General features: G+C 45.0%; 5 non-coding genes across 5 annotated transcripts; all 5 read left to right on the top strand.

The window, feature by feature from the left end:
• Positions 1 to 1083: 1083 nt before the first annotated feature.
• On the top strand, positions 1084 to 1155 carry TRNAW-CCA (transfer RNA tryptophan (anticodon CCA)). Its single transcript has one exon. It is a non-coding gene; the product is annotated as a tRNA-Trp (tRNA).
• A 1207-nt stretch (positions 1156 to 2362) lies between these two features.
• Positions 2363 to 2434, top strand: TRNAW-CCA (transfer RNA tryptophan (anticodon CCA)). The gene has a single exon. It is a non-coding gene; the product is annotated as a tRNA-Trp (tRNA).
• A 1634-nt stretch (positions 2435 to 4068) lies between these two features.
• TRNAW-CCA (transfer RNA tryptophan (anticodon CCA)) lies at positions 4069 to 4140 on the top strand. Its single transcript has one exon. It is a non-coding gene; the product is annotated as a tRNA-Trp (tRNA).
• A 1420-nt stretch (positions 4141 to 5560) lies between these two features.
• Positions 5561 to 5632, top strand: TRNAW-CCA (transfer RNA tryptophan (anticodon CCA)). The gene has a single exon. It is a non-coding gene; the product is annotated as a tRNA-Trp (tRNA).
• A 4393-nt stretch (positions 5633 to 10025) lies between these two features.
• TRNAW-CCA (transfer RNA tryptophan (anticodon CCA)) lies at positions 10026 to 10097 on the top strand. The gene has a single exon. It is a non-coding gene; the product is annotated as a tRNA-Trp (tRNA).
• Positions 10098 to 17425: the final 7328 nt, after the last annotated feature.

Here is a 17425-nt window from a genome sequence, read left to right as displayed (position 1 = left end):
CGAACGGCTACCCTAAGCGGACTCTGTGGCGAACCGGTAGCGCGTCTGACTCCAGATCAGAAAGTCTCGTGTTCGAATCACGTCCGGGTAAAATTCTCTTTTTTAATATATTCATCTATCTGTCTACCTACTTATTTGTCTGTGTACAATGACTTGTCCCTTTACCTGTGCTTCACCGACAGAAGGCCAAGCAAAACATGCTACCACGTGTGTGCGAACGGCTACCCTAAGCAGACTCTGAGGCGAAACGGTAGCGCGTCAGACTCCAAATCAGAAGGTAGCGTGTTCGAATCACGCCTGGGTGAAATTCTTTTTTTATTATTTTTAACAACTGTCTATCTACTTATTTGTCTTTCTACAATGACTTGTCTCTTTACCTTTGCTTCATCGACAGAAGGCCGAGCAAAACATGCTACCGCGTGTGTGCGAACGGCTACTCTAAGCGGACTCGGTGGCGCAACTTTAGCACGTCTGACTCCAGATCAGAAGGTTGCGTGTTCTAATCACGTCCAGGTAAAATTTTCTTTTTAATATTTTTATCTATCTGTCTATATACTTATCTGTCTGTCTACAATGACTTGTCTCTTTACCTTTGCTTCATCGATAGAAGGCCGACCAAAACATTCTACCACGTGTGGGCGAACGCCTACACTAAGTGGACTCGGTGGCGATACGGTAGCACGTCTGACTCCAGATCAGAACGTTGCGTGTTCTAATCACATCCGGGTCAAATTCTCTTTTTATAATTTCATCAATCTGTTTATCTACTTATTTGTCCTTCTACAATGGCTTGTCCCTTTACCTGTGCTTCGTCGACAGAGGGCCGTGCAAAACATGCTACCGCGTGTGTTTGAACGGATACCTTAAGCGGACTCGGTGGTGCAGCTTTAGCACGTCTGACTCCAGAACAGGAGGTTGCGTGTTCTAATGACATCCGGGTCAAATTCTCTTTTTATGATTTTCATCTATCTGTTTATCTACTTATTTGTCCTTCTACAATGACTTGTCCCTTTACCTGTGCTTCGTCGACAGAAGGCCATGCAAAACATGCTACCGCGTGTGTGCGAACGGCTACCCTAAGCGGACTCGGTGGCGCAACGGTAGCGCGTCTGACTCCAGATCAGAAGGAAGCGTGTTCGAATCACGTCGGGGTCAAATTCTCTTTTTATTATTTTCAACTATCTGTCTATCTACTTATTTGTCTGTCTACAATGACTTGGCTCTTTACCTGTGCTTCATCGACAGAAGGCCGAGCAAAACATGCTACCGCGTCTGTGCGAAGGGCTACCCTAAGCGGACTCGGAGGCGCAACTTTAGCGCGTCATACTCCAGATCAGAAGGTTGCGTGTTCAAACAATGTGCGGGTCAAATTCTCTTTTTTGTTATTTTTATCTGTCTATCTACCTATTTGTCATTCTACAATGACTTGTCTCTTTACCTGTGCTTCATGGACAGAAGGCCGAGCAAAACATGCTACGGCGTGTGTGCGAACGGCTACACTCAGTGGACTTGATGGCGAAACGGTAGCACGTCTTACTCCAGATCAGGAGGTTGCGTGTTCGAATCGCGTCAGGGTCAAATTCTCTTTTTTTATTATTTTAATCTATCTGTCTATCTACTTATTTGTCTGTCTACAATGACTTGTCTCTTCACCTGTGCTTCATCGACAAAAGGCCGAGCAAAACATGCTACGGCGAGTGTGCGAACGGCTACCCTAAGTGGACTTGATGGCGACACCGTAGCACATCTGACCCCAGATCAGAAGTTCGCGTCTTCGATTCACGTCCGTGTTAAGTTCTTTTTTATTATTTTCATCTATCTGTCTATCTACTTATTTGTCTGTCTACAATGACTTGTCTCTTTACCTGTGTTTCATCGACAGAAGGCCGAGCAAAACATGCTACCGCGTGTGTGCGAAGGGCTACCCCATGGGCAGATTCAGTTGCGCAACGGTACCACGTCTGACTCCAGATTAGAAGGTCTCGTGGTCGAATCACGTCCGCGTCAAGTTCTCTTTTTTACTATTTTCATCTATCTGTCTATCTACTTATTTGTCTTTCTACAATGACTTGTCTTTTTACCTCTGCTTCATCGACAGAAGGCCGAGGAAAACATGCTACCGCGTGTGTGCGAACGGCTACCTTAAGCGGACTCGGTGGTGCAACTTTAGCACGTCTGACTCCAGATCAGAAGGTTGCGTGTTCTAATCACATCCGGGTCAAATTCTCTTTTTATGATTTTCATCTATCCGTTTATCTACTTATTTGTCCTTCTACAATGGCTTGTCCCTTTACCTGTGCTTCGTCGACAGAAGGCCGTGCAAAACATGCTACCGCGTGTGTGCGAACGGCAACCCTAAACAGACTCGGTGGTGCAACGGTAGCACGTCTGACTCCATATCAGAAGGTTGCATGTTCGAATCACGTCCGGGTCAAGTTCTCTTTTTTTATTATTTTCAACTATCTGTCTATCTACTCATTTGTCTGTCTACAATGACTTGTCTCTTTACTTGTGCTTTATCGACAGAAGGCCGAGCAAAACATGCTACCGCGTGTGTGCGAAGGGCAACCCTATAAGCGGACTTGGTGGCGCAACGGTACCACGTCTGTCTCCAGATCAGAAGGTTGTGTGTTCGAATCATGTTTGGGTCAAATTCTCTTTTTAATATTTTCATATATCTGAATATCTACTTATTTGTCTGTCTACAATGACTTGTCCCTTTACGTGGGATTCATCGACGGAAGGCCGAGCAAAACATGCTACCACGTTTGTGCGAACGCCTACCCTAAGCGGACTCGGTGGCGCAACGGTAGCGCGTCTGACTCCAGATCAGAAGGTTTCCTGTTCGAATCACGTCGGGGTCAAATTCTCTTTTTTAATATTTTCAACTATCTGTCTATCTACTTATTTGTCTGTCTACAATAAATTGTCTCTTTACCTGTGCTTCATCGACAGAAGGCCGAGCAAAACATGCTACCGCGTGTGTGCGAACGGCTACCCTAAGCGGACTCGGTGGCGCAACTTTAGCGCGTCATACTCCAGATCAGAAGGTTGCGTGTTCGAGCCATGTGCGGGTCAAATTCCCTTTTTTATTATTTTTTTCTGTCTATCTACTTATTTGTCTTTCTACAATGACTTGTGTTTTTACCTTTGCTTCAACGATAGAAGGCCGACCAAACATGCTACCACGTGTGTGCGAACGGCTACCCTATAGGCGGACTCGGTTGCGCAACGGTACCACGTCTGACTCCAGATCAGAAGGTAGCGTGTTCGAATCACGTCTTGGTAAAATTCTTTCTTTTATTATTTTCAACTATCTGTCTATCTACTTATTTGTCTGTTTACAATGACTTGTCTGTTTACCTTTGCTTTATCGACAGAAGGCCGAGCAAATCATGCTACCGCGTGTGTGCGAACGGCTACCCTAAGCGAACTCGGTGGCGCAACTTTAGCACGTCTGATTCTAGATCAGAAGGTTGCGTGTTCTAATCACATCCGGGTAAAATTTTCTTTTTAATATTTTTATCGATCTGTGTATATACTTATCTGTCTGTCTACAATGACTTGTGTTTTTACCTTTGCTTCAACGATAGAAGGCCGACCAAACATTCTACCACGTGTGTGCGAACGGCAACTCTAAGCGACTCTGTGGCGAACCGGTAGCGCGTCTGACTCCAGATCAGAAGGTTGCGTGTTCGAATCGCGTCCGGGTAAAATTCTCTTTTTTAATATTTTCATCTATCTGTCTACCTACTTATTTGTCTACCTACAATGACTTGTCTCTTTACCCGTGCTTCATCGACAGAAGGCCGAGCAAAACATGCTACCGCGTGTGGGCGAAGGAAACAATGTGCGGACTTGGTGGCGCAATGGTACCACGTCTGACTCCAGATCAGAAGGTTGTGTGTTCGATTCGCGTTTGGGTGAAGTTTTCTTTTCATTATTTTCATCAATCTTAATATCTACTTATTTGTCTGTGTACAATGTCTTGTCCCTTTATTTGGGATTCATCGACAGAAGGCCGAGCAATACATGCTACCACGTTTGTGCAAACGGCTACCCTAAGCGGACTCGGTGGCGCAATGGTAGCGCGTCTGACTCCAGATCACATGGTTGCGTGTTCGAATCACGTCTGGGTCAAATTCTCTTTTTTATCATTTTCAACTATCTGTCTATCTACTTATTTGTCTGTCTACAATGACTTGCCTCTTTACCTATGTTTCATCGACAGAACGCCGAGCAAAACATGATACCGCGTGTGTGCGAACGGCTACCTTAAGCGGACTCGGTGGTGCAACTTTAGCACGTCTGACTCCAGAACAGAAGGTAGCGTGTTCTAATCACATCCGGGTCAAATTCTCTTGTTATGATTTTCATCTATCTGTTTATCTACTTATTTGTCCTTCTACAATGCCTTGTCTCTTTACCTGTGCTTCGTCGACAGAAGGCCTTGCAAAACATGCAACCGCTTGTGTGCGAACGGCGACCCTAAACGGACTCGATGGCGCAACGGTAGCACGTAAGACTCCATATCAGAAGGTTGCGTGTTCGAATCACGTCCAGGTCAAGTTCTCTTTTTATTATTTTCATCTATCTGAATATATACTTATTTGTCTGTCTACAATGACTTGTCCCTTTATTTGGGATTCATCGACGGAAGGCCGAGCAAAACATGCTACCACGTTTGTGCGAACGGCTACTCTAAGCGGACTCTGTGGCGAACCGGTAGCGCGTCTGACTCCAGATCAGGAAGTCTCGTGTTCGAATCACGTCCGGGTAAAATTCTCTTTTTTAATATTTTCATCTATCTGTCTACCTACTTATTTGTCTGTGTACAATGACTTGTCTCTTTACCTTTGCTTCATCGACAGAAGGCCGAGCAAAACATGCTACCGTGCGTGTGCGAACGGCTACCCTAAGCGGACTCGGTGGCGCAACTTTAGCACGTCTGACTTCAGATCAGAAGGTTGCGTGTTCTAATCACGTCCAGGTAAAATTTTCTTTTTAATATTTTTATCTATCTGTCTATATACTTATCTGTCTGTCTACAATGACTTGTCTCTTTACCTTTGCTTCATCGATAGAAGGCCGACCAAAACATTCTACCACGTGTGGGCGAACGCCTACACTAAGTGGACTCGGTGGCGATACGGTAGCACGTCTGACTCCAGATCAGAACGTTGCGTGTTCTAATCACATCCGGGTCAAATTCTCTTTTTATAATTTCATCAATCTGTTTATCTACTTATTTGTCCTTCTACAATAGCTTGTCCCTTTACCTGTGCTTCGTCGACAGAAGGCCGTGCAAAACATGCTACCGCGTGTGTTTGAACGGATACCTTAAGCGGACTCGGTGGTGCAACTTTAGCACGTCTGACTCCAGAACAGGAGGTTGCGTGTTCTAATGACATCCGGGTCAAATTCTCTTTTTATGATTTTCATCTATCTGTTTATCTACCTATTTGTCCTTCTACAATGACTTGTCCCTTTACCTGTGCTTCGTCGACAGAAGGCCATGCAAAACATGCTACCGCGTGTGTGCGAACGGCTACCCTAAGCGGACTCGGTTGCGCAACGGTAGCGCGTCTGACTCCAGATCAGAAGGAAGCGTGTTCGAATCACGTCGGGGTCAAATTCTCTTTTTTATTATTTTCAACTATCTGTCTATCTACTTATTTGTCTGTCTACAATGACTTGTCTCTTTACCTGTACTTCATCGACAGAAGGCCGAGCAAAACATGCTACCGCGTGTGTGCGAAGGGCTACCCTAAGCGGACTCGGTGGCGCAACTTTAGCGCGTCATACTCCAGATCAGAAGGTTGCGTGTTCGAGCCATGTGCGGGTCGAATTCTCTTTTTAGTTATTTTTATCTGTCTATCTACCCATTTGTCTTTCTACAATGACTTGTCTCTTTACCTGTGCTTCATCGATAGAAGGCCGACCAAAACATTCTACCACGTGTGTGCGAACGGCAACCCTAAGAGGACTCTGTGGTGAACCGGTAGCGCGTGTGACACCAGATCAGAAATTTGCGTGTTCGAATGACGTCCGGGTCAAATTCTCTTTTTTATTATTTTCATCTGTCTATCTACCTATTTGTCTGTCTACAATGACTTGTCTCTTTACCTGTGCTTCATGGACAGAAGGCCGAGCAAAACATGCCACCGCTTATGTACGAACGCCTACACTAAGTGGACTCGCTGGCGATACGGTAGCGCGTCTGACTCCAGATCAGAAGGTTGCATGTTCGAATCACGTCTGTGTCAAATTCTCTCTTTTTATTATTTTCAACTATCTGTCTATCTACTTATTTGTCTGTCTACAATGACTTGTCTCTTTACCTGTGCTTCATTGACCGAAGGCCGAGCAAAACATGCTACCGCGTGTGTGCGGACGGCTACCCTATAGGCGGACTCGGTTGCGCAACGGTACAACGTCTGACACTAGATCAGAAGGTAGCGTGTTCGAATCACGTCTGGGTGAAATTCTTTCTTTTATTATTTTCAACTATCTGTCTTTCTACTTATTTGTCTGTCTACAATGACTTGTCTGTTTACCTTTGTTTCATCGACAGAAGGCCGAGCAAATCATGCTACCGCGTGTGTGCGAACGGCTACCCTAAGCGGACTCAGTGGCGCAACTTTAGCACGTCTGACTCCAGATCAGAAGGTTGCGTGTTCTAATCACGTCCGGGTCAAATTTTGTTTGTAATATTTTTATCTATCTGTCTATATACTTATTTGTCGGTCTACAATGACTTGTCTCTTAACCTTTGCTTCATCGATAGAAGGCCGACCAAAACGTTCTACCACGTGTGTGCGAACGGCAACCCTAAGCGTACTCTGTGGCGAACCGGTAGAGCGTCTGACACCAGATCAGAAAGTTGCGTGTTCGAATGACGGCCGGGTCAAATTCTCTTTTTTATTGTTTTCATCTGTCTATCTACTTATTTGTCTGTCTACAATGACTTGTCTCTTTACCTGTGCTTCACCGACAGAAGGCCAAGCAAAACATGCTACCACGTGTGTGCGAACGGCTACCCTAAGCAGACTCTGAGGCGAAACGGTAGCGCGTCAGACTCCAGATCAGAAGGTAGCGTGTTCGAATCACGCCTGGGTGAAATTCTTTTTTTATTATTTTTAACTATCTGTCTATCTACTTATTTGTCTTTCTACAATGACTTGTCTCTTTACCTTTGCTTCATCGACAGAAGGCCGAGCAAAACATGCTACCGCGTGTGTGCGAACAGCTACTCTAAGCGGACTCGGTGGCGCAACTTTAGCACGTCTGACTCCAGATCAGAAGGTTGCGTGTTCTAATCACGTCCGGGTAAAATTTTCTTTTTAATATTTTTATCCATCTGTGTATATACTTATCTGTCTGTCTACAATGACTTGTGTTTTTACCTTTGCTTCAACGATAGAAGGCCGACCAAACATTCTACCACGTGTGTGCGAACGGCAACTCTAAGCGACTCCGTGGCGAACCGGTAGCGCGTCTGACTCCAGATCAGAAGGTTGCGTGTTCGAATCACGTCCGGGTAAAATTCTCTTTTTTAATATTTTCATCTATCTGTCTACCTACTTATTTTTCTACCTACAATGACTTGTCTCTTTACCCGTGCTTCATCGACAGAAGGCCGAGCAAAACATGCTACCGCGTGTGGGCGAAGGAAACCCTGTAAGCGGACTTGGTGGCGCAATGGTACCACGTCTGACTCCAGATCAGAAGGTTGTGTGTTCGAATCGCGTTTGGGTCAAGTTTTCTTTTTATTATTTTCATCAATCTTAATATCTACTTATTTGTCTGTGTACAATGCCTTGTCCCTTTATTTGGGATTCATCGACAGAAGGCCGAGCAAATCATGCTACCACGTTTGTGCAAACGGCTACCCTAAGCGGACTTGGTGGCGCAACTTTAGCGCGTCATACTCCAGATCAGTAGGTTGCGTGTTCGAGTCATGTGCGGGTCAAATTCTCTTTTTTATTATTTTTATCTGTCTATCTACTTATTTGTCTTTCTATAATGACTCTTCTCTTTACCTGTGCTTCATCGATAGAAGGCCGACCAAAACATTCTACCACGTGTGTGCGAACGGCAACGCTAAGCGGACTCGGTGGCGCAACTTTAGCGCGTCATACTCCAGATCGGTAGGTTGCGTGTTCGAATGACGGCCGGGTTAAATTCTCTTTTTTATTATTTTCATCTGTCTATCTACTTATTTGTCTGTCTACAATGACTTGTCTCTTTACCTGTGCTTCATCGACAGAAGGCCGAGCAAAACATGCCACCGCTTATGTACGAACGCCGACACTAAGTGGACTCGCTGGCGATACGGTAGCACGTCTGACTCCAGATCACATGGTTGCGTGTTCGAATCACGTCTGGGTCGAATTCTCTTTTTTATCATTTTCAACTATCTGTCTATCTACTTATTTGTCTGTCTACAATGACTTGCCTCTTTACCTATGTTTCATCGACAGAAGGCCGAGCAAAACATGATACCGCGTGTGTGCGAACGGCTACCTTAAGCGGACTCGGTGGTGCAACTTTAGCACGTCTGACTCCAGAACAGAAGGTTGCGTGTTCTAATCACATCCGGGTCAAATTCTCTTGTTATGATTTTCATCTATCTGTTTATCTACTTATTTGTCCTTCTACAATGCCTTGTCTCTTTACCTGTGCTTCGTCGACAGAAGGCCTTGCAAAACATGCAACCGCTTGTGTACGAACGGCGACCCTAAACGGACTCGATGGCGCAACGGTAGCACGTAAGACTCCATATCAGAAGGTTGCGTGTTCGAATCACGTCCAGGTCAAGTTCTCTTTTTATTATTTTCATCTATCTGAATATATACTTGTTTGTCTGTCTACAATGACTTGTCCCTTTATTTGGGATTCATCGACGGAAGGCCGAGCAAAACATGCTACCACGTTTGTGCGAACGGCTACCCTAAGCGGACTCTGTGGCTAACCGGTAGCGCGTCTGACTCCAGATCAGAAAGTCTCGTGTTCGAATCACGTCCGGGTAAAATTCTCTTTTTTAATATTTTCATCTATCTGTCTACCTACTTATTTGTCTGTGTACAATGACTTGTCCCTTTAACTGTGCTTCACCGACAGAAGGCCAAGCAAAACATGCTACCACGTGTGTGCGAACGGCTACCCTAAACAGACTCTGAGGCGAAACGGTAGCGCGTCAGACTCCAGATCAGAAGGTAGCGTGTTCGAATCACGCCTGGGTGAAATTCTTTTTTTATTATTTTTAACTATCTGTCTATCTACTTATTTGTCTTTCTACAATGACTTGTCTCTTTACCTTTGCTTCATCGACAGAAGGCCGAGCAAAACATGCTACCGTGTGTGTGCGAACGGCTACCCTAAGCGGACTCGGTGGCGCAACTTTAGCACGTCTGACTCCAGATCAGAAGGTTGCGTGTTCTAATCACGTCCAGGTAAAAATTTCTTTTTAATATTTTTATCTATCTGTCTATATACTTATCTGTCTGTCTACAATGACTTGTCTCTTTACCTTTGCTTCATCGATAGAAGGCCGACCAAAACATTCTACCACGTGTGGGCGAACGCCTACACTAAGTGGACTCGGTGGCGATACGGTAGCACGTCTGACTCCAGATCAGAACGTTGCGTGTTCTAATCACATCCGGGTCAAATTCTCTTTTTATAATTTCATCAATCTGTTTATCTACTTATTTGTCCTTCTACAATAGCTTGTCCCTTTACCTGTGCTTCGTCGACAGAAGGCCGTGCAAAACATGCTACCGCGTGTGTTTGAACGGATACCTTAAGCGGACTCGGTGGTGCAACTTTAGCACGTCTGACTCCAGAACAGGAGGTTGCGTGTTCTAATGACATCCGGGTCAAATTCTCTTTTTATGATTTTCATCTATCTGTTTATCTACCTATTTGTCCTTCTACAATGACTTGTCCCTTTACCTGTGCTTCGTCGACAGAAGGCCATGCAAAACATGCTACCGCGTGTGTGCGAACGGCTACCCTAAGCGGACTCGGTTGCGCAACGGTAGCGCGTCTGACTCCAGATCAGAAGGAAGCGTGTTCGAATCACGTCGGGGTCAAATTCTCTTTTTTATTATTTTCAACTATCTGTCTATCTACTTATTTGTCTGTCTACAATGAGTTGTCTCTTTACCTGTACTTCATCGACAGAAGGCCGAGCAAAACATGCTACCGCGTGTGTGCGAAGGGCTACCCTAAGCGGACTCGGTGGCGCAACTTTAGCGCGTCATACTCCAGATCAGAAGGTTGCGTGTTCGAGGCATGTGCGGGTCGAATTCTCTTTTTAGTTATTTTTATCTGTCTATCTACCCATTTGTCTTTCTACAATGACTTGTCTCTTTACCTGTGCTTCATCGATAGAAGGCCGACCAAAACATTCTACCACGTGTGTGCGAACGGCAACCCTAAGCGGACTCTGTGGCGAACCGGTAGCGCGTGTGACACCAGATCAGAAATTTGCGTGTTCGAATGACGTCCGGGTCAAATTCTCTTTTTTATTATTTTCATCTGTCTATCTACCTATTTGTCTGTTTACAATGACTTGTCTCTTTACCTGTGCTTCATGAACAGAAGGCCGAGCAAAACATGCCACCGCTTATGTACGAACGCCTACACTAAGTGGACTCGCTGGCGATACGGTAGCGCGTCTGACTCCAGATCAGAAGGTTGCATGTTCGAATCACGTCTGTGTCAAATTCTCTCTTTTTATTATTTTCAACTATCTGTCTATCTACTTATTTGTCTGTCTACAATGACTTGTCTCTTTACCTGTGCTTCATTGACCGAAGGCCGAGCAAAACATGCTACCGCGTGTGTGCGGACGGCTACCCTATAGGCGGACTCGGTTGCGCAACGGTACAACGTCTGACTCCAGATCAGAAGGTAGCGTGTTCGAATAACGTCTGGGTGAAATTCTTTCTTTTATTATTTTCAACTATCTGTCTTTCTACTTATTTGTCTGTCTACAATGACTTGTCTGTTTACCTTTGTTTCATCGACAGAAGGCCGAGCAAATCATGCTACTGCGTGTGTGCGAACGGCTACCCTAAGCGTACTCGGTGGCGCAACTTTAGCACGTCTGACTCCAGATCAGAAGGTTGCGTGTTCTAATCACGTCCGGGTCAAATTTTGTTTGTAATATTTTTATCTATCTGTCTATATACTTATTTGTCTGTCTACAATGACTTGTCTCTTTACCTTTGCTTCATCGATAGAAGGCCGACCAAAACGTTCTACCACGTGTGTGCGAACGGCAACCCTAAGCGCACTCTGTGGCGAACCGGTAGAGCGTCTGACACCAGATCAGAAAGTTGCGTGTTCGAATGACGGCCGGGTCAAATTCTCTTTTTTATTGTTTTCATCTGTCTATCTACTTATTTGTCTGTCTACAATGACTTGTCTCTTTACCTGTGCTTCACCGACAGAAGGCCAAGCAAAACATGCTACCACGTGTGTGCGAACGGCTACCCTAAGCAGACTCTGAGGCGAAACGGTAGCGCGTCAGACTCCAGATCAGAAGGTAGCGTGTTCGAATCACGCCTGGGTGAAATTCCTTTTTTATTATTTTTAACTATCTGTCTATCTACTTATTTGTCTTTCTACAATGACTTGTCTCTTTACCTTTGCTTCATCGACAGAAGGCCGAGCAAAACATGCTACCGCGTGTGTGCGAACAGCTACTCTAAGCGGACTTGGTGGTGCAACTTTAGCACGTCTGACTCCAGAACAGAAGGTTGCGTGTTATAATCACATTCGGATCAAATTCTCTTTTTATGATTTTCATCTATCTGTTTATCTACTTATTTGTCCTTCTACGATGACTTGTTCCTTTACCTGTGCTTCGTCGACAGAAGGCCGTGCAAAACATGCAACCGCATGTGTGCGAACGGCGACCCTAAACGGACTCGGTGGCGCAACGGTAGCACGTAAGACTCCATATCAGAAGGTTGCGTGTTCGAATCACGTCCGGGTCAAGTTCTCTTTTTTATTATTTCCATCTATCTGTCCATATACTTATTTGTCTGTCTACAATGACTTGTCTCTTTACCTGTGCTGCATCGACAGAAGGCCGAGCAAAACATGCTACCACATGTGTGCGAACGGCTACACTAAGTGGACTCGGTCGTGACACTTTAGCACGTCTGACTCCAGATCAGAAGGTCTCGTGGTCGAATCACGTCCGCGTCAAGTTCTCTTTTTTACTATTTTCATCTATCTGTCTATCTATTTATTTGTCTGTCTACAGTGACTCTTCTCTTTAGCTGTGCTTTATCGACAGAAGGCCGAGCAAAACATGCTACCGCGTGTGTGCGAACGGCTACCCTAAGCGGACTCGGTGGCGCAACTTTAGCGCGTCCTACTCCAGATCAGAAGGTTGCGTGTTCGAACAATGTGCGGGTCAAATTCTCTTTTTTGTTATTTTTATCTGTCTATCTACTCATTTGTCTGTCTACAATGACTCATCTCTTCACCTGTGCTTCATCGATAGAAGGCCGTGCAAAACATGCAACCGCTTGTGTCGAACGGCGACCCTAAACGGACTCGATGGCGCAACGGTAGCACGTAAGACGCCATATCAGAAGGTTGCGTGTTCGAATCACGTCCAGGTCAAGTTCTCTTTTTATTATTTTCATCTATCTGAATATATACTTATTTGTCTGTCTACAATGACTTGTCCCTTTATTTGGGATTCATCGACGGAAGGCCGAGCAAAACATGCTACCACGTTGGTGCGAACGGCTACCCTAAGCGGACTCTGTGGCGAACCGGTAGCGCGTCTGACTCCAGATCAGAAAGTCTCGTGTTCGAATCACGTCCGGGTAAAATTCTCTTTTTTAATATTTTCATCTATCTGTCTACCTACTTATTTGTCTGTGTACAATGACTTGTCGCTTTACCTGTGCTTCACCGACAGAAGGCCAAGCAAAACATGCTACCACGTGTGTGCGAACGGCTACCCTAAGCAGACTCTGAGGCGAAACGGTAGCGCGTCAGACTCCAGATCAGAAGGTAGCGTGTTCGAATCACGCCTGGGTGAAATTCTTTTTTTTATTATTTTCAACTATCTGTCTATCTACTTATTTGTCTTTCTACATTGACTTGTCTCTTTACCTTTGCTTCATCGACAGAAGGCCGAGCAAAACATGCTACCGCGTGTGTGCGAACGGCTACCCTAAGCGGACTCGGTGACGCAACTTTAGCACGTCTGACTCCAGATCAGAAGGTTGCATGTTCTAATCACGTCCAGGTAAAATTTTCTTTTTGATATTTTTATCTATCTGTCTATATACTTATCTGTCTGTCTACAATGACTTGTCTCTTTACCATTGCTTCATTGATAGAAGGCCGACCAAAACATTCTACCACGTGTGGGCGAACGCCTACACTAAGTGGACTCGGTGGCGATACGGTACCACGTCTGACTCCAGATCAGAAGGTTGCGTGTTCTAATCACATCCGGGTCAAATTCTCTTTTTATAATTTCATCAATCTGTTTATCTACTTATTTGTCCTTCTACAATGACTTGTTCCTTTACCTGTGCTTCGTCGACAAAAGGCCATGCAAAACATGCTACCGCGTGTGTGCGAACGGCTACCCTAAGCGGACTCGGTGGCGCAACGGTAGCGCGTCTGACACCAGATCAGAAAATTGCGTGTTCGAATGACGTCCGGGTCAAATTCTCTTTTTTATTATTTTCCTCTGTCTATCTACCTATTTGTCTGTCTACAATGACTTGTCTCTTTACCTGTGCTTCATCGACAGAAGGCCGAGCAAAACATGCCACCGCTTATGTACGAACGCCTACACTAAGTGGACTCGCTTGCGATATGGTAGCGCGTCTGACTCCAGATCAGAAGGTTGCATGTTCAAATCACGTCTGTGTCAAATTCTCTTTTTTTATTATTTTCAACTATCTGTCTATCTACTTATTTGTCTGTCTACAATGACTTGTCTCTTTACCTGTGCTTCATCGACAGAAGGCCGAGCAAAACATGCTACCGCGTGTGTGCGGACGGCTACCCTATAGGCGGACTCGGTTGCGCAACGGTACCACGTCTGACTCCAGATCAGAAGGTAGCGTGTTCGAATCACGTCTGAGTGAAATTCTTTCTTTTATTATTTTCAACTATCTGTCTTTCTACCTATTTGTCTGTCTACAATGACTTGTCTGTTTACCTTTGCTTCATCGACCGAAGGCCGAGCAAATCATGCTACCGCGTGTATGCGAACGGCTACCCTAAGCGGAATCGGTGGCGCAACTTTAGCACGTCTGACTCCAGATCAGAAGGTTGCGTGTTCTAATCACGTCCGGGTCAAATTTTGTTTTAAATATTTTTATCTATCTGTCTATATACTTATTTGTCTGTCTACAATGACTTGTCTCTTTACCTTTGCTTCATCGATAGAAGGCCGACCAAAACGTTCTACCACGTGTGTGCGAACGGCAACCCTAAGCGTACTCTGTGGCGAACCGGTAGCGCGTCTGACACCAGATCAGAAAGTTGCGTGTTCGAATGACGGCCGGGTCAAATTCTCTTTTTTATTATTTTCATCTGTCTATCTACTTATTTGTCTGTCTACAATGACTTGTCTCTTTACCTGTGCTTCATCGACAGAAGGCCGAGCAAAACATGCCACCGCTTATGTTCGAACGCCTACACTAAGTGGACTCGCTGGCGATACGGTAGCACGTCTGACTCCAGATCACATGGTTGCGTGTTCGAATCACGTCTGGGTCAAATTCTCTTTTTTATCATTTTCAACTATCTGTCTATCTATTTATTTGTCTGTCTACAATGACTTGCCTCTTTACCTCTGTTTCATCGACAGAAGGCCGAGCAAAACATGATACCGCGTGAGTGCGAACGGCTACCTTAAGCGGACTCGGTGGTGCAACTTTAGCACGTCTGACTCCAGAACAGAAGGTTGCGTGTTCTAATCACATCCGGGTCAAATTCTCTTTTTATGAGTTTCATCTATCCGTTTATCTACTTATTTGTCCTTCTACAATGCCTTGTCCCTTTACCTGTGCTTCGTCGACAGAAGGCCGTGCAAAACATGCAACCGCTTGGGTGCGAACGGCGACCCTAAACGGACTCGATGGCACAACGGTAGCACGTAAGACCCCATATCAGAAGGTTGCGTGTTCGAATCACGTCCAGGTCAAGTTCTCTTTTTATTATTTCCATCTATCTGTCTATCTACTTATTTGTCTGTCTACAATGACTTGTCTCTTTACTTGTGCTTCATCGACAGAAGGCCGAGCAAAACATGCTACCACGTGTGTGCGAAGGGCAACCCTATAGGCGGACTTGGTGGCGCAACTGAACCACGACTGACTCCAGATCAGAAGGTAGCGTGTTCGAATCACGTCTGGGTGAAATTCTTTTTTTATTATTTTCAACTATCTGTCTATCTACTTATTTGTCTTTCTACAATGACTTGTCTCTTTACCTTTGCTTCATCGACAGAAGGCTGAGCAAAACATGCTACCGGTGTGTGCGAACAGCTACCCTAAGCGGACTCGGTGGCGCAACTTTAGCACGTCTGACTCCAGATCAGAAGGTTGCGTGTTCTATTCACGTCCAGGTAAAATTTTCTTTTTAATATTTTTATCTATCTGTCTATATACTTATCTGTCTGTCTACAATGACTTGTCTCTTTACCTTTGCTTCATCGATAGAAGGCCGACCAAAATATTCTACCACGTGTGGGCGAACGCCTACACTAAGTGGACTCGGTGGCGATACGGTAGCACGTCTGACTCCAGATCAGAAGGTTGCGTGTTCTAATCACATCCGGGTCAAATTCTCTTTTTATAATTTCATCAATCTGTTTATCTACTTATTTGTCCTTCTACAAAGGCTTGTCCCTTTACCTGTGCTTCGTCGACAGAAGGCCGTGAAAAACATGCTACCGCGTGTGTTTGAACGGATACCTTAAGCGGACTCGGTGGTGCAACTTTAGCACGTCTGACTCCAGAACAGAAGGTTGCGTGTTCTAATCACATCCGGGTCAAATTCTCTTTTTATGATTTTCATCTATCTGTTTATCTACTAATTTGTCCTTCTACAATGACTTGTCCCTTTACCTGTGCTTCACCGACAGAAGGCCAAGCAAAACATGCTACCACGTGTGTGCGAACGGCTACCCTAAGCAGACTCTGAGGCGAAACGGTAGCGCGTCAGACTCCAGATCAGAAGGTAGCGTGTTCGAATCACGCCTGGGTGAAATTCTTTTTTTATTATTTTTAACTATCTGTCTATCTACTTATTTGTCTTTCTACAATGACTTGTCTCTTTACCTTTGCTTCATCGACAGAAGGCCGAGCAAAACATGCTACCGCGTGTGTGCGAACAGCTACTCTAAGCGGACTCGGTGGCGCAACTTTAGCACGTCTGACTCCAGATCAGAAGGTTGCGTGTTCTAATCACGTCCAGGTAAAACTTTCTTTTTAATATTTTTATCTATCTGTCTATATACTTATCTGCCTGTCTACTATGACTTGTCTCTTTACCTTTGCTTCATCGATAGAAGGCCGACCAAAACATTCTACCAGGTGTGGGCGAACGCCTACACTAAGTGGACTCGGTGGCGATACGGTAGCACGTCTGACTCCAGATCAGAACGTTGCGTGTTCTAATCACATCCGGGTCAAATTCTCTTTTTATAATTTCATCAATCTGTTTATCTACTTATTTGTCCTTCTACAATGGCTTGTCCCTTTACCTGTGCTTCGTCGACAGAGGGCCGTGCAAAACATGCTACCGCGTGTGTTTGAACGGATACCTTAAGCGGACTCGGTGGTGCAACTTTAGCACGTCTGACTCCAGAACAGGAGGTTGCGTGTTCTAATGACATCCGGGTCAAATTCTCTTTTTATGATTTTCATCTATCTGTTTATCTACTTATTTGTCCTTCTACAATGACTTGTCCCTTTACCTGTGCTTCGTCGACAGAAGGCCATGCAAAACATGCTTCCGCGTGTGTTCGAACGGCTACCTTAAGCGGACTTGGTGGTGCAACTTTAGCACGTCTGACTCCAGAACAGAAGGTTGCGTGTTATAATCACATTCGGATCAAATTCTCTTTTTATGATTTTCATCTATCTGTTTATCCACTTATTTGTCCTTCTACGATGACTTGTCCCTTTACCTGTGCTTCGTCGGCAGAAGGCCGTGCAAAACATGCAACCGCATGTGTGCGAACGGCGACCCTAAACGGACTCGGTGGCGCAACGGTAGCACGTAAGACTCCATATCAGAAGGTTGCGTGTTCGAATCACGTCCGGGTCAAGTTCTCTTTTTTATTATTTCCATCTATCTGTCCATATACTTATTTGTCTGTCTACAATGACTTGTCTCTTTACCTGTGCTGCATCGACAG

This window comes from Rhipicephalus microplus, chromosome 5, assembly GCF_043290135.1.
Source record: "Rhipicephalus microplus isolate Deutch F79 chromosome 5, USDA_Rmic, whole genome shotgun sequence".
Taxonomy (NCBI): Eukaryota; Metazoa; Arthropoda; class Arachnida; order Ixodida; family Ixodidae; genus Rhipicephalus; species Rhipicephalus microplus.
Note: the sequence above shows the minus strand (reverse complement) of the source record. Positions and strands in the feature narration are given on the sequence as shown.